Source organism: Zootoca vivipara, chromosome 17 (genome assembly GCF_963506605.1).
Source record: "Zootoca vivipara chromosome 17, rZooViv1.1, whole genome shotgun sequence".
Taxonomy (NCBI): domain Eukaryota; kingdom Metazoa; phylum Chordata; class Lepidosauria; order Squamata; family Lacertidae; genus Zootoca; species Zootoca vivipara.
Genome location: NC_083292.1, coordinates 17,304,822 through 17,328,536, shown reverse-complemented (window position 1 = coordinate 17,328,536; position 23,715 = coordinate 17,304,822). Strand labels below are relative to the sequence as shown.

The 23,715-nt window shown below is 44.2% G+C and overlaps 1 non-coding gene across 1 annotated transcript; it reads right to left on the bottom strand.

Moving 5' to 3' along the window:
- Positions 1-7,394: 7,394 nt before the first annotated feature.
- TRNAA-UGC (transfer RNA alanine (anticodon UGC)) lies at positions 7,395-7,469 on the bottom strand. Its single transcript has one exon. It is a non-coding gene; the product is annotated as a tRNA-Ala (tRNA).
- Positions 7,470-23,715: the final 16,246 nt, after the last annotated feature.

Below are 23,715 nucleotides of genomic sequence, written 5' to 3'. Positions count from 1 at the left end.
GTTCCTGAACTCTGCTGCCTTGCCATCAGCCTGCAGGCACACCGAGTGAATAAATAACTTGCCCCCGTCCTCATTGATCGGCCTGGCAGGATGGGGAGTGGAGCGCAAAAGCAGTGCTCGGGTTTCCCATTGATTTTTCCGTGGGATGTGCAGTCCTTGACCTGTCGGCAGTGCGCGGCGGAGAGCTCTCCATTAACAAAGCCCCCCGGATGTATTTTTCACCCGCTTCTGCCGTGCATCTTTATTACCCAGAGAGGTTTGTGTTTTACATGATGGCCTGTTAGGCTGGGAATAATTAAACCACAGATGGATGTTTGCCGTTTGTCTCGGAAAGTTGGGTCTTGTTGCTGGAGTGCCTGCATATGGATTGCTTGGGGTTTTCAGGAGCCGGGATTAGCTAGTTGTCGAGTGCTTAGCTACAACTTCTCATTACTAGTATGGAGTGTCTCTGCCTCTGGTCCATTTGTTCCCAGCACCCGGAATTGTTGTCTGGGATGTGGAGAAATTTGGTTTGGTTTGCATTTCAAGGTAAACCTGCCTCATTTGACAGATGCAACCGTTCTTGGACCAGGAAAGGAGTGGTGGTGGAAGGCACCAGCTGGAGAACCCCCAAAGGAACCCCCAGGGGAAGAAGGCTTAGAGCCAGTGGTTGTGGGTGGGATGACAATGAGTGGTCAGATGGAGAAGACCGGGGGGGGCAGTTGTCAGAAGCTGGAGGAGCAACAGGGTTTAGTGAGCAGGAGGAGTCTGTGTCAGAGAGCAGTGCAGACTCTGAGGCTGAAGGACAGGAGGCATAAAGGGGCTGCAGAAGAATCCAGAGTCTCCCCCTCCTGCTGCGACCAGCCCCCCTCCCTGCTCATCTCCAAGGGCACACAAAGAAATGAAAAGAGCAGAACAGAGCTGTGGTCTGTTATTGGCCCAGAGATGGCAAGAAGATAAAGTCCCCATGAAAGAAGAATGGTAGATTACGTTGATGGATTATGCTGAAATGGCTAAAACAACTGGAAGAATCAGAAATCAGGAAGACCAAAATTTTAATAAGGAATTGGGGAAAATTTATAATTTATCTTAAAGACCACTGTAAACAGCTAAAATCTTTGGTAGGATTGGAATAACACTTGTAGTTTAATGGTGAATTTTGGACACAGTGGAGATGTAGAAGATTTGGGTTATTATAAAAGATGCGGGAGGAAATAATTAACAATAGGACACACAAAGGGGAGGAGGGAAGTCCAGGAGATTCTTTGGAATCTTGTTTTTATGTTGTATGTTGGATATGAGATTGTAAAATTTTAATCTGAAAAACCAGAGAGAGAGAGAGAGAGAGAGAGAGAGAGAGAGAGAGAGAGAGAGAGCAGAACAGAGATTAGTTGTGTTGAGACATAGAGTGAGACTGTGTAGGAGAAACCAGGGAGAGGAGGAGCCTTAGAGAAGGGCAGGAAGAACTTCAGTCCTCACAATTTTGTCATTGAGGCAAGTCCTCCTAGGAAGAGTAGCTGAGACCACTAGGCCTGAGCTGTGGTTTGTTTACTTGAATAAAGATTTGGCTTCACTGGCCTGAGAGATTTAGCGCTTTTTGTTGCTGACCTACACCTGACTTAAGCGCCCTGATAATTGGCAACTTCAAGATTGGATTACTGCAATGTGCTTTATGCAGAGCTTCCTTTGCACTTGATCCGGAAACTGCAAGTAGTGCAAAAATGCTGCAGAACAATTGATGACAGGAGCGAGGCCTTGTTAGCATATGACACCCATGCTCAGAGATCTGCACTGGTTACTGATTTGCTACGAGGCCAAGTTCAAGGTGTTACAATTAGTATATAAAGCCCTTAACAACTTGGGACCAATTTACCTTGCCCCATAAATGCCCACTTGACTGTGGAACTGGTACTGTTGCAGGTGCCATGTCTTCTTCTTCTTCTTCTTCTTCTTCTTCTTCTTCTTCTTCTTCTTCTTCTTCTTCTTCTTCTTCTTCTTCTTCTTCTTCTATCACTCGTAGCCGAGTAAGATTTTCTTCCATGAACACGGTCTTAACAGTGAGTCCGTAAGTGATTGTGGAGGCCAATTCTGGATCCACAAGACCTTCCACAGTGGGGACATAGGTTTCCAGGCGGGAGTTGATCATGGAGAGGGTTTGCCGAATGTGCCTTCCTCTTAGCATGTTTCTCCCTTTCATCCTGAGGCTGAGCATCTTCAAATTCTATAACACCTTTGGTAAAGGCTGTTCTCCAATTGGAGCGCTCATAGGCCAGTGTTTTTCAGTTGTCAGTGTTTATACTACATTTTTTAAGATTTGCCTTGAGAGAGACTGTCAGAGGCTGTTGTTGCGACTACTCTAGAGTAATGACGCTCCACATTCTTGTCTTTAAACAGTTTTATTTAGTGCAGTCTATTTACAGTGGAGTTGGTATGTAGAACATGTCTGCTTAGTCCGAGGCAGAATCCGGGAATGGACCGCCCCTCGACTTCTTCCAGCATAAGAGTCTCGGGACGGCAAACCTTCTTCCCCTCCTTCTTCTGCGTAATTCCGGAACCGGGGGGGGGGAAGGGTCTACGCTCCATGTTTTCCTTCTCCCCCCTTTCCCCCCCCTCTTCCTCCCTCACGTGTAGCAGGGGCTCTTCTGGGTTGCCGGAGCCCTGCATCCCTCTTCCTCCTTCCTCACTGGACTCCTCCCCCTCCCCACTGGCATTGCTGTTATTGGAGGAGCTGCTCTTGATGATGGGAGGGGGATCTCTGTATTCTCTTCCCCTTACAGAGACTTTGAACCTCTTTTGTTGACCACCAGCGTTACACTTTCCATTTTTAAGTTTGGAATAGAGTAGTTGCTCTGGAAGATGACCAGTCGATGTTGAAGAATCATCGCTTTGACACTGGTGATCTTTGCTTCTTCCAGTACACTGGCATTAGTTCGCCTGTTGCAGGTGCCATGTAGTGCCCATTCCGCACTTCAGAACTCCCTGCCTATTGACACCAGGCAGGCACCTTTCCTGTACTTATTTAGGTGCCTGCTAAAAACATGGTAGTTTCACTTTTAAAGGTGAACTGAATTTCTTTCCAGTCATTACAGGCTGTTCCTGTTTATGCGGGGGTTATGTTCCGAGGCACTGCTCATGTCAGTGAAATCGTTTATCATTGGAAAAAGCCTGCAGACACACTGCTCTACCCCTGTTCTGCATCTACCCCACCCCCATTGCACCTTTTTAGTGACGTTCCAGTAATGCCTTTATGATGTTTCTGGGTCACATCCAGGTTCCACACGATGTGTGCACGCACCGTTCTGTACATATTGCATGTAAATGGGGGGCTGCTTGTATTAATTTCTGAAGTTCCCCAGTTCTGAACTTTTGAGGGATCCACTATTCACTTCTCAGGGTGGATAAAAGAAAGGCCTTCTTCATGCAGTGCAGAGTTAAGGTAAAAATGCAGGTGGCGCTGTGGTCTAAACCACTGAGCCTCTTGGGCTTTTCTATCAGAAGGTTGGTGGTTCGAATCCCCATGACGGGGTGAGCTCCCGTTGCTCTGTCCCAGCTGCTGCCAACCTAGCAGTTTGAAAGCACACCAGTGCGAGTAGATAAATAGGTACCCCTGTGAAGGTCAATGGTGTTTCCGTGTGCTCTGGTTTCCATCACGGTGTCCTGTTGCGCCAGAAGCAGTTTAGTCCTGCTGGCCACATGACCTGGAAAGCTGTCTGTGGACAAACCCCGGCTCCCTCGGCCTGAAAGCGAGATGAGCACCGCAACCCTAGAGTCGCCTTTGACTGGACTTAGCCATCCAGAGGTCCTTTACCTTTTGCCTGCAGAGTTAAACTCTGCAACTCGCTCCCACAGGAGGCAGTGAGGCCCACCAACTCAGATTGCTTTCAAAGAGGATTGGACCAATTCATGGAGGAGAAGGCTTTTGAAGGCTGCTAGCCATGATGCCTACAGTCAGAGGCAGTAATGCCCCTGAATCCCAGTTGCTGGAAGCCACAGGAGGGGAGAGAAAGCTCTTGTGCTGAGGTTCTGCTTGTGGGTTTCCCAGAAGATGCATCTGGTTGGCTGCTGTGAGAAGAGGATGCTGGACTAAGATGGTCGACTTGCCAGATCCAGCAGGGTTCTTCTTGAGGTTCTTATATCCTTGTGCCTTTGTTGTGTTTCCCCCTCCTCTCCCTGCCTTCAAAGAAGGTGGGACAGAACAGCTGTGTTTAGCTGTGTGCCTCTTGCCGTTCTTCTGGAGCTCAGCAAATATTAGTGCAGCGAGACACATTCCTTGCTTTACAATATTCTGCTTGCCGAATATGCTCTCCATTTCGCCTTTTTTTTTTACTATGATATTTTATTTTTATCGCCCTCCATACGATCTGTTTGTTTGCATTAAGTCGATGCGAAGTTTTCGTAATCTGATTAGGGGGAAGTGGGGCTCGGAGGGAGGCCATAAAACAGCTGAGCGTGCCGGCGATATTACCTGCGTCTCCTCAGCTCTGGCTGGGGCTAGCTGGGCTCTGTGCCAGACGCATACATCGCGGGGACTTCTTGTTCCCACCAGCAAGAAACCTCATGCCAAGCCCACAAGCCACAAGGAGCTCCAAAGGCATAGACTCGTATTAATTTAATGGCCGTATCTATCAATTTTAGCACCGGTGAATGATGGAGTGATATGTGCCTGACGGAGCTGTTCCTTGGGAGGTTGCATGCCATCAGGTAGTTAATGGAGACCTGGCAGTGTGGCAGATGCTACAAATCGCTCTCTCTACATTTGTGAGAAATTGATCGTTTTTGTAGCTTTGGAACTCCCTGCCTATTGACATCAGGCAGGCACCTTCGCTGTGCTCTTTCCGGTGCCTGATAAAAACATTTCACTTTAGGCAAAGCCCTAGCCAGACATGTAGAGTGAGGGAAGGTATTTTAATCTCTACACAGCACATAAATGAGCAGTGGAACTTGCTCTCCTAGAAGGCAGTGAGATGGCCACAAACTTTGAAGGCTTTAAAGGAGGATGAGACAAATTCCTGGAGGAGGAGACAGTTATTGATGGCTGCTAGCCACGGTGGATATGCTTTGCCTCCACATTTGGAGGTAGTGATGTGAGTTTGTGGAAACTGCAGGAGGTGAGAATGCTCTTGTGTTTGGGTCCTGCTTGCTCTTTCTTTGGGGGGCATCTGGGTGGCCGCTGTAAGAATAGGAGACTGAGCTAGATAGGCCGTTGACGTGATCCATCAGGCTGTCCTTATGTTCTTCCTAGCATTAGTTGCTTCTGCTTATTGTTGGCTCTGGCCAGGGGTGCCAACTTGAATAAAAACTGGGGGGGGGGGGAATGACACGGTGCACACACATTATTTCAATGGCAATACCTGTCAATTGGGGGGCAGCTCCCTCAAATACAGTGGTACCTCGGTTTACAAACACAATTGGTTTCGGAAGTCTGTACTTAAACTGAAGCGTACTTAACCTGAAGCGAACTTTCCCATTGAAAGTAATGGAAAGTGGATTAATCCGTTCCAGACGGGTCCGCGGAGTAGTCAACCTGAAGCATACTTAACCCGAGGTATGAGTGTAATTGGTTCCGGAAGTCCGTACTTAACCTGAAGTGTACTTAACCTGAAGCGAACTTTCCCATTGAAAGCAATGGGAAGTAGTTTAATCTGTTCCCGACAGGTCCGCCGAGTACTTAAATGGAAAATACTCAAACCGAGGCGTACTTAAACCGAGGTATGACTGTATTTTATTGGGGGCCCGAAGGGACCTCGGCTGCTAGGAGTTGGCTCCTGTGGCTCTGGCTCCCCCTCCTTCTTGCCTCTGCTTTCTACCCCACCAGTCCCAGTGGGCACTGAGCACCACTGCTTAAAAACGAGGGTTGAATGAAATTTCCCCCCTTTCCCTGTGACCAGCCCACGAGATCTCAGGTCCCCGGGTGTGACTTTTACAAAAATGTAATTAAGGCTATGCCAAACGGGTTCACCCCTCATTTCACTCCACTTAGAAGAGCGTCGGCAAGTTGTCGAGGAAATCTACTTTCTCTAATTGGCCGGGAGGTGGGCGTGAATTTAAGTTCTTAGAGGCAGGAGGTAAATAATTAAAATCTGCCCGCTTTTGCTTTACACCTCCTGTGGGGTTTTGTCCATCTCTCCTCAGCTACATGCCCTTGAATTGACTTAATGGCTCCTTGTGGAACTGAAAGAAAACTCCTGGCCTCCACTCAGTGGTGGCGCCCGCCCTGTGGAACGCCCTCCCATCAGATGTCAAGGAAATAAACAACTATCTGACCTTTAGAAGACTGTTTGGGAAGTTTTTAATGTTTGATGTTTCATTCTGTTTTTAATCTGTTGGGATCCGCCCACAGTGGCTGGGGTAACCCTGCTGGATGGGTGGGGTATACATAAATTATTATTATTATTATTATTATTATTATTATTATTATTATTATTTCACAGACCCAATCCCCAGTGGTGTAGCGAGCATTGCCGGTGCCCGGGGCTGTGCAGTGCAGGTAGGTAGGTAGGTGGGAGGGAAATGAATGGAGTACACATGCGCTTTCAACTTTCTAACAGCAGGAGATTGCAGCTGCAGAGATAAGAAAAGAAAAGTCGTTCCGTTGTCTGGAGAGGTCACTTCCTGGCTCACATGGAGATCCAGTTTTCAATGGAGCCCAGCGACGGAAGCGCATATCTGTGTTGAGGCAGCACCAGGTGTTGAAATTTTGCGCCACTAACAATTTTGTGCCAGGGGCAACTGCCCCTCTATCCCCCATGCCACTGTCCATCCCCTGGTAGTTTTTTCAGGTGTGAGAAAGATGACATGGAATGTGTGTGTATGGAATCATTTAGGTTTAGAGACCTCAGAAGTGTTTGTGTGTGCATATGGGGAAAATATTAGGACCATAAGGAGCTGCCTCCTAGGAAGGAGGGCCTTTGCTCCATCTAGCTCAGTATTGTCCACACTGACTGGCAGCAGCTCTCTGGGATTTCTGGCAGGGGGTGTTCCCAGGAGATCCTGCAGGGGATTGAACCTGGGACCTTCTGCATGCAAAGCATATGCTCTGTCACTGAATGTGGCCCTACATTTGGCCCTACATTGTTTTGGACTACATTTCCCATCTTCCCTGACCACCGGTCCTTTTAGCTAGGGATCATGGGAGTTGTAGGCCAAAACACCTGGAGGGCCACAGTTTGGGGATGCCTGGACTAGATGTTCTCTATGTGCCATTCTTATTTTAAATTGTGTATGTTTGAATGTATTTTGTTTTAAAGATTTTAAAGATTTGGAGGGCCGCAGTTTGGGGATACCTGACCTAGCACATGAACCTAGGAAGCTGCTTCGTACTGAGTCAGGCCACTGGTCCACCTAGCTCAGTCTTGTCTACACTGACTGGCAGCTGCTCTCCAAGGTTTCCAGTAGGGGATGATCCCAGCCCAACCTGGAGATGCCAGGGATTGAACCTGGGGCCTTCTGCATGCAAAGCAGGTGCTCTGCCACTGAGCTACAGAGCTTCCCCTCAGCCTGGCTCTGCCTTTCAACTTGTCACTGCATACCTATGAGAGTACCAGCTGCAACAATAGCCGTATGCAATCCTTCCCCCACTTTTTTTTTTAAACCAGAGGGTCATTTTTATTTTATTCTCACCCTCTGAAGTTTTCATTTCCTTAATTGGAAATAGGCAGGTGAAGAACTAAATAACTTGGTTTCACAGTTCCCAGCAATTGCTAAATTGCAGGGGAAGTTAATCTTCAGCAAGATTACTACATATTCACCAAGTAATAAGTTTCCTTCTGAAGCAACGGGGCTTTTTCAGCCTTTATCGTCGGCAATAAATGCGCTATTAGAAGCCAGAAATGATATTGGAGGTTCTTTCCCAGAGGGGTCTCCTGGGGGTATTTTTGAGAGGCAAAATATCCTACAGGCTATTTTTGCAAAATACATTTAAATACATCAGCCGGCCCACTGAAACCTCAGATTCTGTGTTTGCAGTAATGGAGATCTAAAGGAGAGTAAGGCAGTGGACAGTCATTGCAGGGTTTACCTTTACAGCAGAGCAGGGGTAGCCATTGGGTGCCCCCCAGATGTTAAAGACTACAACTCCCATAAGCCTCAGCTAGAACGACCAATGATAGGGAATGATGGGAGCTGCAGTCCAAGCCACCTGGAGAGCATTGTGTTTCCTCCACAGGGGAGAGTGCTCTTCTGCTCAGCTCCTGCTTGTGAGTTTTAGTCTGTCTGTCTGTCTCCACAACAACCCTTTGAGGTAGGTTAGGTGAAAGCCAGTTACTGGCTCTCTTCTGAGGCCCTCCTTCACGCGCCTCCTCCTCCAGAGGTGCAGAGGGTGGCAACACGAGAACAGCCCTTCTCTGCAGTGGCTCCCCGTCTGTGGAATGCTCTCCCCAGGGAAGTTCGCCTGGCGCCTTCATTATACACCTTTAGGTGCCAGGCAAAACGTTCCTTTTTAGCCAGGCCTTTGGTTGACCTGATCAACACCATATACCCTTTAAAATGTGGCTCTTTGTTATTGTTTGTATTTGTTGTTTGATTTGTTAAAATGTTGTGTTGTTGTTTTTTGTGTCTATAACATTATAAAAGTAATAAAAATTTCCACATAATAATAATAATGTGGCTCTTTTTGGGGGGGTGTCATTGGATTATGGTTTTGACTTTTTTATATATGGTGTTCTTTTTTTGTGAACCCCCCCGAGACCTCTGGGTATAGGACGGTATATAAATTCAATAAATGAATGAAATGAATGAATGGCCCAAGGACACCCAGTGAGCTTGATGGCCAAGTGGTCTCTCAGGTCCTAACCACCACACCAGCTCTTGAAATGAAAAGCAGGGGAGCCTCAGTGCAGCATGTGCATCACCTCTGTGCAACTGCTGTCCAGGCGTGTTGACAGCAGAGGACTGTGATGGCCTAGGACTCAGGTTTGGACTCGGAACCAGAGGAGTCTCAGTCTGCACCGGATCCTCTGCCTCGGACATCAGCTGAACCAAGTCTGGGGCTTAGCTGCCAAGTATCCCATTTTTCGCGGGAAACCCCTGGATTTTAATCTGTTTCCCGCTGTTCTCCCGAATGGAGAAAAATCCCGGAAATTCCCCCCAGATTTCCTACCTGCCAGGGAGCCTCCATTTTGGGTGCCGCTCTTCCCATGTGTGGGCACCGGAAATCGGGCAGAGCGGCACCGGAAGTTGCTTCTATGCATGCCCGGTGGCCATCTTGGTGGTGGCCGCTGTCGTGTGGCCACCACCAAGATGGCTGCCAGGGATGCGTAGAAGCGACTTCCGGTGCCGCTCTGCCCGATTTCCAGTGCCCACACATGGGAAGAGCGGCCCCGGAAGTTGCTTCTACGCAACTTCCGGTGCCGTGCCACTGCTGATCCCACATTTTTCAGTGGGAGACTTGGCAAGTATGGTACACCACTACACCACACAGATGCTACTGTCCAACCATTGTGTTTTTCGTGTGTCGAGAATTCACTGTGGTCTGGGAAATGATATATAATGAATCCCCATCGCGGGGATTCGAACCACCAACCTTCTGATCGGCAAGCCCAGTTAGGACGTCCCTATTTTCATTGGAGAAAGGTTGGAGGGTATGAGAGACTCCTCACCTGAAATCCTTAGAGAACCACTGTTAGGCAACTCTGGACTGGGTAGATCATTGGCCTGACTCAGTATGAATACCCACTTGCTGGAAACTGCAGGAAAGTAAAATGCTCTTGGGCTTGAATCCTGCTTGCAGGTTTCCCATTGGGACATCTGGTTAGCCACTGTGAGAACAGGATGCTGGACTATGTGGGCGTACCTTCCAACTCCCGGTTAGAAAAATCCGGGATCAGCAGCGCTGGAACCAGAAGTTGCTTCCAGACATGCGTAGAAGCAACTGCCGGTGCCGGCGCTGCCCGATTTCCGGTGCCCAGACATGGGCAGAGCACCCGAAATCGGTTCTGCACATGTCCAGACATGCGCAGGAGGATCCTACCTGGCAGGTACTGAAATCCGGGGGATTTACGGGATTTTTTTCTAATCTGGGCTGCCAGCGGGAAACGGTTTAAAATACGGGGGTTTCCCGTGAAAAACGGGAGTCTTGGCAGCTATGCTATGTGGACCATCGTTCTGACCCAGCAGGCTCATCTTAAATTCTCATGGACTCCTATCCAACTGTTTCCAACATCTTCTATAGTCTTCCCCCGGTGGAAACCCAACTTGTTCACCGTTACATCAGACTGCATTTCCATGGCCGGCATTAAGCGCATGTTTATAAAAAGCACACTTAGCATAAATGTGCAGCCTGGCCCCGGGTGGATACTTGGCTTGAAGGAGAAGCTTGCCTCCTGCTGACTACTTAGGAGCTCATTGAAAGGCTGAGAGGATCATATAGCACTTTCGGCATCTCAGACGACGGCTTAAGAGCCTCGGGGGAATGGGACACCCGTGCTCTTCGGCTGTCGCATGGGAAGAATCCTGACTCTGCAATTTCTCAGCGGGGAGACCTGTTTTCAATGGAGGGATTGCATGGTGATTGAAAGGGAAACTGCCTTGGAAACCAGGAGTGCTCAGAACGTGCTTCATCCAAGGAAACAGAAGGATTAATTCATTTTTCTATTCCATCCTCCATTTGAGGACCACAGGATGGTTTGCAATATCAAAGCACAAAAATGCATAACATAGTAAGAAACAACAACAACAACAACAACAACAACAACACACACACACACACACACACCAGTTTAAAAGGCCATAGCATAGATAGTTTAATTAGCCAAAGGCCTGGGAGAAGGTGAATACTTAAAGATATATAGCAAAGGCACCAGGTGAGCCTCCCTGGGGAGAGCATTCCACAAATGGGGAGCCACTGCAGAAAAGGCCCATCCTTGTGCTGTCACTGTCCTGACCTCTCGCGGAGGAGGCACATGAAGAAGGGCCTTGGATGATGACTGCAGGGTCTGGGTTGGTTGATATGGGAAGAGGTGGTCCTTGAGGTATTGCAGTCCCGAGGCGTTTAAGGCTTTATAGGTGAAAAGCAGCACTTTGAGGTGTGCCTGGAAACTAATTGGCAGCCGGTGCAGTCAGACCAGGATTGGCATTTTATTCTCAAATCATAGCTAACAGACAGACAAGAGAAATGACTTCTCCATGCAGCGTATAAACTATGGAACTCCCCGCCACAAGTGGCAGCAATGGCCACCACCTTGGATGGCTTTAACAGAGGATTAGACAAATTTGTGGAGGAGATGTCTAACAAAGGCGACTAGCCATGGTGGCTCTGCTCTGCTGCCTCACCTGGAAGCAGCTGTGTTTCTGAACACCAGTTGCTAGAAACTGCAGAAGGGGAGAGTGATTTTCTGCTTGAGTCCTGCTTGCTGTTTTCCCACATGCATCTGGTTGGCCACAGTGACCTGCCTCCCTTTCCTTCCTCCCCCCGACAGCCACTGATCACTCTGGGCCCATCCAACCCAACTTGCACTAAATAAAAAGTTAAAGGCAAAGGACCCCTGGATGGTGAAGTCCAGTCAAAGGCAACTATGGGGTTGCAGCACTCATCCCGCTTTCAGGCCAAGGGAACCGGTGTTTGTCCACAGAAAGCTTTCCGGGTAGTGCGGACAGCAGGACTAAACCGCTTCTGGTGCAACAGGACACCGTGATGGGAACCAGAGCACATGGAAATGCCATTGACCTTCCCACCACAGGGGTATCTACCCTATTTATCTACTTGCACTGGCGTGCTTTTGAGCTGCTAGGTTGGCAGGAGCTGGGACAGAGCAATGGGAGCTCACCCCGTCGCGGGGATTCGAACCGCCGACCTTCTGATCGGCAAGCCGAAGAGGCTCAGTGGTTTAGACCACAGCGCCACCCACGTCCCAACTTGCAGTAATCCTTGGCTGCGTGTACCTGATTCATCTGAGACCCAATGCCCTCCAGATCTGAACAACCTGGCTCAGGATTCAAGCCTCGGATGAATCCAGTGCATAGCCCTAGGAAACCGTCCGACAGAGATTTGGAGGGGCTCTTTCAAAACCCGTCCAATGCCCCTTACCACCACTTCCATGCTCCCCTGGCTATTGATAGGCATCCATCTCTGTACCCTGTGCAAGAAATGAATCTCACGATGCTGCTGCCAAGGAGGACTTTGTGTTTTATCTACAAAGTGGATAAAAGCGCACATGGAGGCTGCAAGGCCACAAAGCCAGGCACAGCACTGGATCGCCAGAAGCTAAACATTTGATGCCTTCTTTTCTTAAGCCACCTACCTGTTTGCACCCATGGGGAGAGAAGACGGATGGAAAGGCTTGGAAATAACACCAGAGGGGGGGGGGGAGACACTTTTATCCCTTTTAGAGTGAGAGCCCCATGTTGTCCTCTTTGGTGGGGACACATGGGCAGCCTGGAAGAGGCAGGCTGGCAAGCTGTTGCAAATACCATCAATCTGTTGAACTGATGCTGGGTGCTGTGGCAAAGGCTCACAAAACCACATGGGCTTACACTGGAGCAACAATCCTGGACTCCCAGCTGTCACTCTCATTGAACAGAAAACCAAAATGTTCAGTTCTAGATAATTTGCCAAACGTCTGATTTGGGCAGAGAAGAAACGATCAGTCCTGGGATATTATTCAGCCTTGCATGCTAAGAGTCATCCAGAAGTAATTTGCAATATAATAAAAACATATCTAAAACAATATCCTGTATATTTGGGGAAAGTTGTTCACTCTCTATGCATTTTCTCAGACACCTTTTACAATACACCGCATGATTGTTCCCGAGATCAAGGAAGTTGTTGTTTTTTAATCTGTGTTTGGATACAGGATGGCATTTTGAATCAAGAGGGAGGGTTAGACCATTCAAAACTGCACTGATTTATTGGTTTTCTAGAATTTCCGAGCAGTGCCTGGTTCAAGGCTTCTGGCTGCATATATAAAATCTTTAAAACAAAACACATTCAAACATACACAATTTAAAATGAGAATGGCACATAGAGAACATCTAGTCCCATCCAAGCTAGACAGGATAAAGACCTCCATTTGGAAGCCCTGCTGGAAAGAAGAAAAATGTTAAGATGCTATGCGAAAACCCCCACATATCTAATAGTCTTAATCAACCTGGTGTCATCCAGATGTTCTTGACTTCAACTCCCATAAATTCCAGACAACGTGGCCATAATTTCATCAGTCCCAGCATCATATGAGTGCTAGTTGGGGCTGATATAGTTAACCTGATTGATGAAAGTTAATATTGGGTGAATCTGGAGACAGTAGCTAGACATGATGATATGAGGCTCTGCTGCACTGTAAATAATATGCACAATAAAAATCCAAAAGACACAGAGGTCTGAGGTGTCGTTACTCTGGAGTAGCCAGTAACCCTCCCATGACAATATGTAACACGAAAGGAGTCACAATCAGCAATGTGTACCTACTGCAATAATTGCTTCAGGACCCAACTGAATGCTTCAGGAAACAACTCACCTTGGTTCAGCTGGAGAGGCCTTTTTTTTGTTTCACCTGCCCCCCCTCTTCACTATTTTTAAAAGGGAAAAGCCTTTAACTTGTGCTGACTTTTGGCAGAAATGGATAGAATTTGTAGGCTGATTAGTTCCTTCACAGTGAATCAAGCCTGTCTCACATTTTCCTTAGGGACATAAGGGACATCACATTAACCTTAAAGACATACCGTACTTTCCCATGTATTAGACAAGGTGTTGTTGTTTTTTTACTCCAAAATAAAAGAAAAAAGGGGGGTGTTTGTCTTACACATGGGTAGTGCAGAGAGGGAGACGGGCGTTTGGTTGCATCTGTGAGCAGGATCTAGCCATTGGGTGGGTGGATGGTGTCTGCTGCAAGGGCTGCTTTGTATTGGCTGCTGCTTTGTCAATCGGGTGGATAATTTGTGGGTGCTGTGTAGGATTGGCTGGTGCTTTGTCAAATGGGTGGGTTATTATCGGGTGCAGCAAGGGCTGCTCATGATTGGTTGCCGCTTCGTCAATTTCACTTGTGCCGCTTGCAATTCTTAGTGTTTGCCAGTTGGGTGAGTGAGATTCAGTTCAGCACCCCCCCCCCAAATTTTTTTTTCAACAACTGTGGGCATCCCCCCCCCCCAAGAAAAAAACTCAACAACTCTGTGCCACCTCCCTCCATTTTCTTAAATTTGAGCCTCCCCAAAATAGACAGAAAAGTAAGATAGCTTGGCTTTCATCTGAAGCTTGTCTGCAGCATTCCTTTTTTAAAATATATAAATGTTATTTCATTTATTACAATACAACATTAGTTTAAAAGAAAAGAAAGCATTAAAATACGTTCATATGAAGGTAATATTAAAAGAAAAAAGAACATTGAGATACATTCATATGAAATTAATGTTATATAACTTTTATATTGAGAAAAAAAGAAAAAATACATAAGAAAAATAAAGAGTCAGAAAATTGAAGTGTAAAGAATAGCTTTTAGACAAAAAAAGTTCAAGTCATAACATGTACTTCCACAGCCTTCTACACAGTAATTTACATTATACTCATTAAATTTCCTGTCTTTCCGTGTATTATTACAAATCAAGCATATATACTAATCTACACATATATTTTTAATTCTCCCAAGGTTAATCTAAACATAACTATGTTCTATTTCCCATGTCCGTTTTCTTTAGATATTCATTTAAGCAATCCCGTTGTTTTTTGATCTCATCTTTGGGTTTTTGTCGTATTAAATCTGTAAGTTTCGCCAGTTCCAGGTATTCACCTACTTTATTTATCCATTCTCCTTTTGTTGGTATAAGAGTTCCTTTCCAATTTTTGGCAATTATCATTCTAGCGGCTGTTGCCGCGTATAAAAAGATGTTTACTTTGTGCATTCCTGCAGTGTTTGGATTTCTGAGGCCTGGAAAAGTGCTTCGGGAATGCCTGGTGCAACTTATGCAGGCACATATAAACCACACTTCACTCCTGAGAAACCTCACCTGGACTCGGGATGTGGGATTCATCCAATTATAAAGCACATCCCCAGTGCAAAGGGGCACCCAATATCCACAAACTGTGGATCTCTGAACACTTGTAGCTTTGCAGTCAATCAGAAACCTCTGGCTGTCTAGATCTCTCTCTCCCCCCCCCTTTTTTTGCTGGGTTCCCATTTAAAATAACCCATACTTAAATGAATTCATTCTGGGAGTATCCTGCAACTCGTTGCTGTTCCAAATATCTAAAAATAACATTAAATCTTTGAACTGGAAAGCCTTGGGGAAACTGCTTAAGAAGACTGTGAGACAAAACATGTCCAGTTAAGATAACGATTGTACTTATAGGTTTTGTTCTTTACAGACTATGCTTGTAAATTGTGGCTGGTTGACTCCCCCCATGCCCCCCCCCAGTTCAGGACCTGACCTACCCCCTCCAGGCAATATCTTTTGGCCTCACTGATTTGAGGGCAGGAGGGAAAGGGGGAAATAAGTAGACATAGCACTGGAATGGGTGGAGCCCATTGCCCTGATAGGGATGGAAAATGCCCCCTTTGTAGTCATTGGGCCAATCATTTGTTGAGTGTGCAAAAAAAAAAAAACCCTCCTCAGCTGATCTTCCTGGTTCAGCTGAGATGTGTCTGAAAAGGTTGAGAAAAGAGCAACCAAGTATTCAGTGCTCTTAGAGACTTAGAGACACAAAGAGCATTACAGGAGGCCGCTCTGGATGCACTTGCGATGATGCAATTAAAATTAAGAGAGAAGACGCTGAGGTTTCGAAATATCCCGGAGAAAGACAACGAAGACATCGAGAAATTAATTGTGGAGGAAATAGCACGTTGGTTGGAGGTGGAGAAGGACGGGATTGAGGAAAGAGTGGAAAAAGTCTTCAGAGTGAACTCAAAGAAAGCGAAAGAGAACAACTGGCCGGGAGACTGTTTGGTCACCTTCACTGCCGGATGGCTAGTGGAAAAAATCCTACAGAAAAAAGGGAGAAAGAAAATGAAAATAAACGGCGTAGAGATAGTGATCCTGAAGGAAATTCCGCCAAGACTGATTCAGAAACGACAGAAATACCAATTCTTAACCAAACCACTAAAAAAGAAAAATATAATATTTCGATGGGAATATCCCGAGGGATTATCTTTTTTCTACAAAGGAAGGCGGAGAAAGTTTGGATCAGTAGGGCAAGCGGACATTTTCTGGAGAAAGTACTGGCAGGAGTTAGGTGGCGAAAGGGTGAGACCGGCAGAAGAACAACTAGACAGCAGCCTGGAAGATGAAAATGAAGCTAGCGCCAAAGAAGAGGAAAACGAGGTAGAGGTAGAAGAGGAAGAAGAAGGACAGATACAAGAGACTTGAGATATTTAATAACTGACAATGGGAGTCACAAGGGGGTTTAAGGGAAACAATATTTTACACCTCTAAGAACAAGGGATACTAGAATCTCCCCCGAAACAAATGCTTCTTTTGTTGTGGTATTGGTGTTTTTTTTCTTTGTTCCGTTTTCTGTTGTATTAGTGGATGAAAGGAAGGAAGGAGTGGGAAGCTGTAAGTTTTCTTCCCTTTTCTTCTTTTTTTCCTTTTTATTAATAAGAGAGATTAATTTCTCTCTCTCTTTCTTTTGCCAAATAAATTGATAATAAATTGAAAATTGAGAATTTAATAAAATGAAGCTTAAAACAATCTCATGGAATGTGAATGGCCTAAATAATAAAAAAAGAGGAATAAATTGGGACATGTATTAAAAAAACCTAATTGGGATATAATTTGTCTCCAGGAGACGCATATTAATAAAAAACACGAAAAGATTTTGGAAAATGAAAAATTGGGGAAAGCATTTGTGACAGCCGCAGATAAAAAGAAAAGAGGAGTTGTGATATACATTAAAAGAAAATGGGAACCAAATTTGATATGGAAAGATCAAGACGGGAGAATAATAATGGTGGAGATAAAAGTTGAAGGAATAAAATGGCTAATTGCAGGAATATATGCGCCCAATGGGGGCAAAGGTAGTTTCTTCCAAGTCATGGAAGAGAAACTATTTGAACATATGGAAAAAAATATATTGATCATGGGAGACTTCAACGGGGTTCAAGAGCCAGAATTAGACAAATCAGTAAATAGGGGAAAAGGGAAAGAAATTAAACTCCCCAAAAGTTTCAACAATATGGTGGAAAATCTAGATTTGGTCGATGCGTGGCGGCATAAATACCCGATTAAAAAAGAATTCACCTACTACTCCTCCATGCACCAGACAGCAAGTAGAATAGACGGGATCTGGATGTCTAAGGAATTAACAACAAAAATTGGGAGAGTAGAGATACTCCCCAAGACTTTGACCGACCACAGCCCAGTAACCCTCTGTTTAGAGGAAATGGAACAAGAAAAAAGCAGAAGGTGGAGGATGAATGTCTTCCTACTGCACAACGAAAAGGTTGTACAGGGAGCACGTGATTTAATGAAGGAATATTTTGAGCTCAACTGTAACGGGGAGGTAGAATTGAAAACAATATGGGATGCAGGAAAAGCGGTGGTTAGGGGGTATTTCGTCCAGCAAAGTAAAATTGAAAGGAAATTAAAAGAAATTAAGAAAATAGAGTTAATGGAGGAGATAAAAAGGAAGGAGAAATTATTATATAAGTTTTAAAAAAATGATATAGAACAAGAGATTAAAATTTTAAGATTAGAGTACGAAAATCTAATAGAGCAAGAAATGGAAAAAGAAGCACAATTCTGGAGGTATAAACACTTTGAATGGGCCAACAAACCAGGCAAGTTACTTGCCTGGCAAATAAAGAAAAGGAAAAGCGAAAGGATAATTAACAAATTAAAAATAAGGGGGAGGGTGGTAGAAAGACCTAAAGAAATAAGGAAAGTGTTTGAGGATTTCTATACAGATTTATATAGGAAAGAAAACGAAAACGAAAAGGAAATAGAAGAGTATATAAGTAATGCCAAATTGTCAAAAATTATGAAAGAAAAAATGGGGAAAATGAATGAAAGTATAAACGAGTCGGAAATTAGAGAAGTAATTCAAAAAATGAAAATTGGAAAGTCCCCAGGGCCCGATGGCCTACCAATAGAATATTATAAAAAATTAGAAGATATATTAATGACACCACTGAAAAAATTAATTAATGAGATTTTAGAAAAAGGTGGGACACCGGATTCCTGGAGAGACGCAATTATAACTCTAATACCCAAGCAGAATAGTGATTTGGAATCTCCAGCAAATTATAGGCCCATATCCCTTCTAAACAATGATTATAAAATCTACGCAGGAGTCCTGGCCAATAGGCTAAATTTAGTCCTAAAAGAAATAGTACATGAAAACCAGGCCGGTTTTGTCAAAGGCAGACAAATTAAGGATAACATCAGAAATATTGTTAATATTATTGAATATCTGGAGAGTAATAGAGGGAAACTAGCGGCAATATTAACAATTGACGCCGAAAAGGCCTTTGACAAGGTATCGTGGGCATTTCTTAAGAAAGTATTAGAGGAACTAGGACTCGGAGAAAGGCTGAGAAGAGCAATAGGGACAATATATGAAGATCAAAGGGCAAGAATTGTAATAAATGGGATAACATCTGGAGAGGTTAAAATCTATAAAGGCACAAGGCAAGGGTGCCCCCTGTCCCCCTTATTATTCATCATAGTTCTGGAAGTTGTGCTAAAGAAAATAAGAGAAGAAAAAGAAATAGAAGGGATCAGATTGGGAGCGAAAAGATATAAAGTTAGGGCATATGCGGACGATTTAATCGTCACCACCAAAACCCCCTAAAAAGCATCCCTAAAACATTGGAAAAGATTAACGAATTTGGGAAATTAGCCGGATTTAAAATAAATTATAACAAGAGTGGTATCTTAACAAAAAATATGGAAGAAGCAGAAAAGAAAGAATTACAAGAGGTAACTGGCATTGAAATTAAGAGAAAAATAAAATATTTAGGAATCCACATGACAGCAAACAACATAAATTTAATTCAGGACAATTACGAAAGAACTTGGAAAGAGATCAAAAGGAAAATGGAAATGTGGACTAAGTTAAAAATTTCGCTGTTAGGTAGGATCTCCATCATTAAAATGAGTGTGTTACCGATGATGATGTTTTTATTTCAAAACCTACCAATTTTGGCAGGGTCTAAATGCTTCGAGATTTGGAAAAAAGATATCAGTAAATTTATTTGGGATGGAAAGAAGCCGAGGATCAGATATAAAGTATTAATTGACAAAAAGGAAAGAGGTGGACTAAATTTACCTGATTTTAAATTATACCACGATGCGGCCGCCCTGTTCTGGCTAAAAGAATGGATTGAGCTAAAAGACAGTGAAGTTTTGGACCTGGAGGGTGCCGGACTGGGGTTCGGCTGGCATTGGCACCTATTAAGAGAAAAACTGAATGTACATAATGCCTTATGGAATAATATCATTAGGAAGTCAATTTATAAAACATGGGTAAAATACAGGGGGATATTGGAACCAAGGACACCACGGTGGATATCACCTAAAGAAATAATTTCAGTTAAAAGAGTAAATATGGAAAGTAATTGGCCGATATATAATGAATTAATAGAGGAGCGGGATGGACATTTAAAATTAAAGGATTATAATGAAATTAGAAGACATTGTAATGTGTGGCTACAATATTTTGAAATTAACGAAAGATTTAAAAAAGATAAGACAATTGGTTTCGAAAAGGAAATGTCTAAATTTGGGAAAATAATATTGGAAGGGGGAAATAAATTTATAAAAAAATTGTATGAATTGATTCTGGAGTGGGAGACTAAAGATGAATTAACAAAAGACGTAATGGTTAAATGGGCGCAGGATGTGGGCAAACCAATAATGTATGAAAGTTGGGAAAAATTGTGGTTAAGGGATATTAAAATGGTTATTAGTTATGATTTGAAGGAAAATATTTATAAAATGCAATTTAGGTGGTATCTAACCCCGGTGCGCCTGGCAAAGATATACAAGGGAAACAACAATACCTGTTGGAGGTGTGGGGAGGAGATCGGAACATTTATACATGTCTGGTGGTGGTGTAAGAAAATAAGAAATTTTTGGGATGAGGTATATAAGGAGTTAAAAAAGATAATTAAGACATCATTTAAGAAAGAACCGGAGATATTTCTTTTGAGCATGGTAGGCGAAGAAATTAAGGCCAAAGATAGATGTTTGGTAATGTACAGCACTATAGCCGCCAGAATTCTAATTGCACAAAATTGGAAAAGTGACAAAATCCCAAATATTAAAGATTGGCTGATGAAATTAGTGGGATATAAGAATTTGGCTATTCGAAATGGGATATCAAAAGGATTGGGTAGGGAAAAAGCGGGTAAAAATTGGAAATCTTTTGAATCATATATGAAAAATAAGGTAAAATGAGCGAATCTTGAGGCAGAGATATGAAGGGCAAGGAAATTAAGGGGCAGGAGGAAATTGTATCAAGCATGCATCAGAACAAAGAAAGAAAATCAACATACAGGAATGACTGGAAGTCACCAGGGTGGAGGGTATGGGGAGGGTATTTAAGTTTCTCTTAACAGATTTAATGGTTAAGATGAATTGGACCAGAGTCCATAAATTAGGGGGTTGAGTATGAATGACTGTCTGAAGAGATATTTGATTTGTTTATTCATTATTTGTTTATTCATTATTTGCTTCTATTTTAAATCTTCTGTTTGATGATTAAGATTCTCACGTTAAAATTTTTGTTATAATTATGATTTGGATACTTTACAAATATTATTTGGATTCTGTTATGTCTTATTCTTACTTTGTTTAAGTGATTGTTTTCGAATATAAGGTCTTTCTTTATTTTCTTTTTTTGTATTATATTAGTTTTGTTTTTCTTTACTTTGACGTTATACGTGTATGTGTATGTTTGTGAGTGTGTGTATTTTAAATAATTCCAAATAAAGTTTATTAAAAAAAAAAAGTATTCAGTGCTCTTGTGCTCGGATCCTGCTTTCGGGTTTCTCATAGGCACCCTGCTGGCAACTATGAGAACAAAATGGTGGATTGGATGGGCCATTGGCCTGATCCAGCAGCATCTTCTGATGTTCTGGTGTTAAGTACTCTTCACTTTTATGTCCCATCTCTTGCTTTGTGGCAGTGATCTTCCTGCTGCTCAGATTAATTCAAATGCCTCCCCCCTTATTAAAGGGGGGGGGGGAGGTTGTATTGCTGATGATGTCTGGTTCTTCCAAGGTGATCTGTAGCAGGGTTGCAGCACAAAATTGATCCCAACTGAGACCAAGAGGAGCTATTTAGATGCCCATGGCTGAGTTTGTTGCGCAGAAAGGGTCATGCTCTTGACTTTATTGTGAGTCAGAGATGCTACATCTTCTCCTCACCCTCTTTTCTTCTTCTTCTTCTTTTTTAAAAAGCCAGACAGTCAGGCAGGATAAAGAACTACTCTCTCCTTCTCTTCCTCCCCAGGAGACACTCACGGTTCTGAATCCCAACTAGGGAAGCAAACTCTGCAGGGATTCTAATTAGAAAGGAGCTTTTGGAAGGGAAAAGAAAACGTACGGCTTTGTTTTCCAGCTTCTTATTTGTTTAGACTGTGCTGTGGCTCTTTGTGGCTTTGTTCATGCGTCAGCAGAAATATGTATCTAATATCGCGAAAAGCATGCTGCCTCTCTACCGTATTTTTTTGGGGGGGGGATATGGCGCCATTTTATTTATTTATTTTTGAAACATCCTGTTGATTCCCTTGTTTATGCAAAGCGGGCTATTAGAGTGGCCTGCAAAATGCCATTGATAAAGTCTTTGACCTGGAACTTTCCATGGGGGGTGGATGGGTGGGTTGAAACACACCACAATACAAAAGGAAAAAGGGATTGGGAGGGAGAGGGGGGGAAAAAGAAATGAAGAAATAGCACCAGAGTTTGCAGGTTCTTGCAGTGATCAGCTGGAATGGGAAATATTGCAAGGAGAAGAGGAGTCAAAGGCTTCCAGCCTTTTAACAGACTTGATGGAGAAGCCCCACAGCTCCATCTCTTGCCTTCTCCTGTGGACTGATGCAGTGGTTTCCGTAGATGGCAACCTGAGGCTAAATTGTGGATAATCTAAAAAAAGGTAAAGGTAAAGATAAACGACCCCTGGACAGTTAAGTCCAGTCAAAGACAACTGTGGGGTTGCAGCGCTCATCTACTACTCCATGTGCTCGGGAGTAACTGGATTGTGCAGTGGGATATAACTTTCATTTATTTATTTTTACTGCTCCCTCCCCCTTGCCGCCCACAAGTTATCTCATCGTTTTATCAGGGTGGATTAATTTGTCACCAGCAAATAAGACCCGTGTAATGAAAGCAGGTGGGCATTTTGTACTGTCAAATTTAAGCAGATGGTCCTCTCCACTCCCAACATCCCCTACATCTTCAAGGCAGATCATCTTGGGAGGGCGTTGGGAGATCCTGTTGTGCCCCGGTGTATCTGAAGTTGGATTAATATTTCTCTGTAATCTCATTCATTCATTGAAGGAAACGTCTGCCTTCCTCTCTCCTCCCTTCTGCAAACTATCGGAGAACATTAATAAATCCCCCTCGGTTGGCAGTTAATGAAAGCCTTTGTAGCTTAATTTAGCAGCAGCGGGCTGCTGGCTGGAGGTTTTGAAGGTAGCAAGTTCAAATCCAACAGGAGTTGGATTCATATATTAAAAATTCCCCTGATCTCCCATTCGTCACCTTAGAACTTCACTTCATTACCTTGATCATCTTCAACCATGCAACGCTTAGGAACATTATTCAAAGTGCAAAAGGGGAGCTGCCACAGAGGCTCGTTCTTTCAATTCTTCGCCTGGAGAACATGCCTTAGACCAGAACAAGCCGGTCAATGTGGCAAAATTGATTTGAAGCGACCCTCCCCATCCCCCCCCCAGCTCTGCAACACGTTCCTTATCATTTTGATAATGTGCAAACAGGTGGAAGTATGCCTCTGGGTGCCGGTTGCTGGCGATTGCAGGTGAGGAGAGTTACTGTTGCCTTTAGGTCCTCCTTACGGGCTTCCCTTTGGGGCACCTGGAAGCATGCACTGGGACAACATTGCAAAATTTGGAGAAGCGCAAATTTCAAAAGATGGCTGCGGTTTGGTTTGGTATGTTAAGAACATAAGAAGAGACTGGCTGGATCAGGCTAGTAGCCAACCAGCAGTGGTGTAGCAAGGGGGGGTGATGGGGGTGGGTCACCCCAGGTGCCACCCTGGAGGGGGGGTGACACTCAGCACCCCCCACTGGGGAACATTTTTTAAATTTTCTGTTGCATGATATTTTTCAACTGTTCTTATATGTTCTTTCAATGCTGATTTCATATCTGAAGTCGGTTTTGTTCTGTAAGCTCTAGGTTTTTTTGCAATTCATGTTTTTCACTTTTCGCCAGAGCCAGAGCCACGTGGGAGGGGGGTGACCCAAAAAAATCTGCACCGGGTACCACCTGGGCTTGCTACACCTCTGCCAACCAGGTGCCTGTTTTCAGAAACCTTCAAGCAGGACCCAGGCACAAGAACAGCACCCTCCCCTCCTGCACACGTTCCAGCTTGAACATCCTTCCTACATTGTCGGGCCCAGAATTGGACAGTTTTCCAACTGTGGTCTGACCAAGGCAGAATAGAGCAGTGCTGTTATTTCCCTTGATCAGGACACTGTACTTCTGCTGATGCAGCCTAGAATAGCGTTAGCTTTTTTTTTGCTGCTGCATCGCACTGTTGACTCATGTTAAGCTTGTGGTCCACTAAGATGCCTAGATCTGTTTTACATGTACTACTAGTAGTTGGACTAATCTTTATTTTTTTAAAAAAACC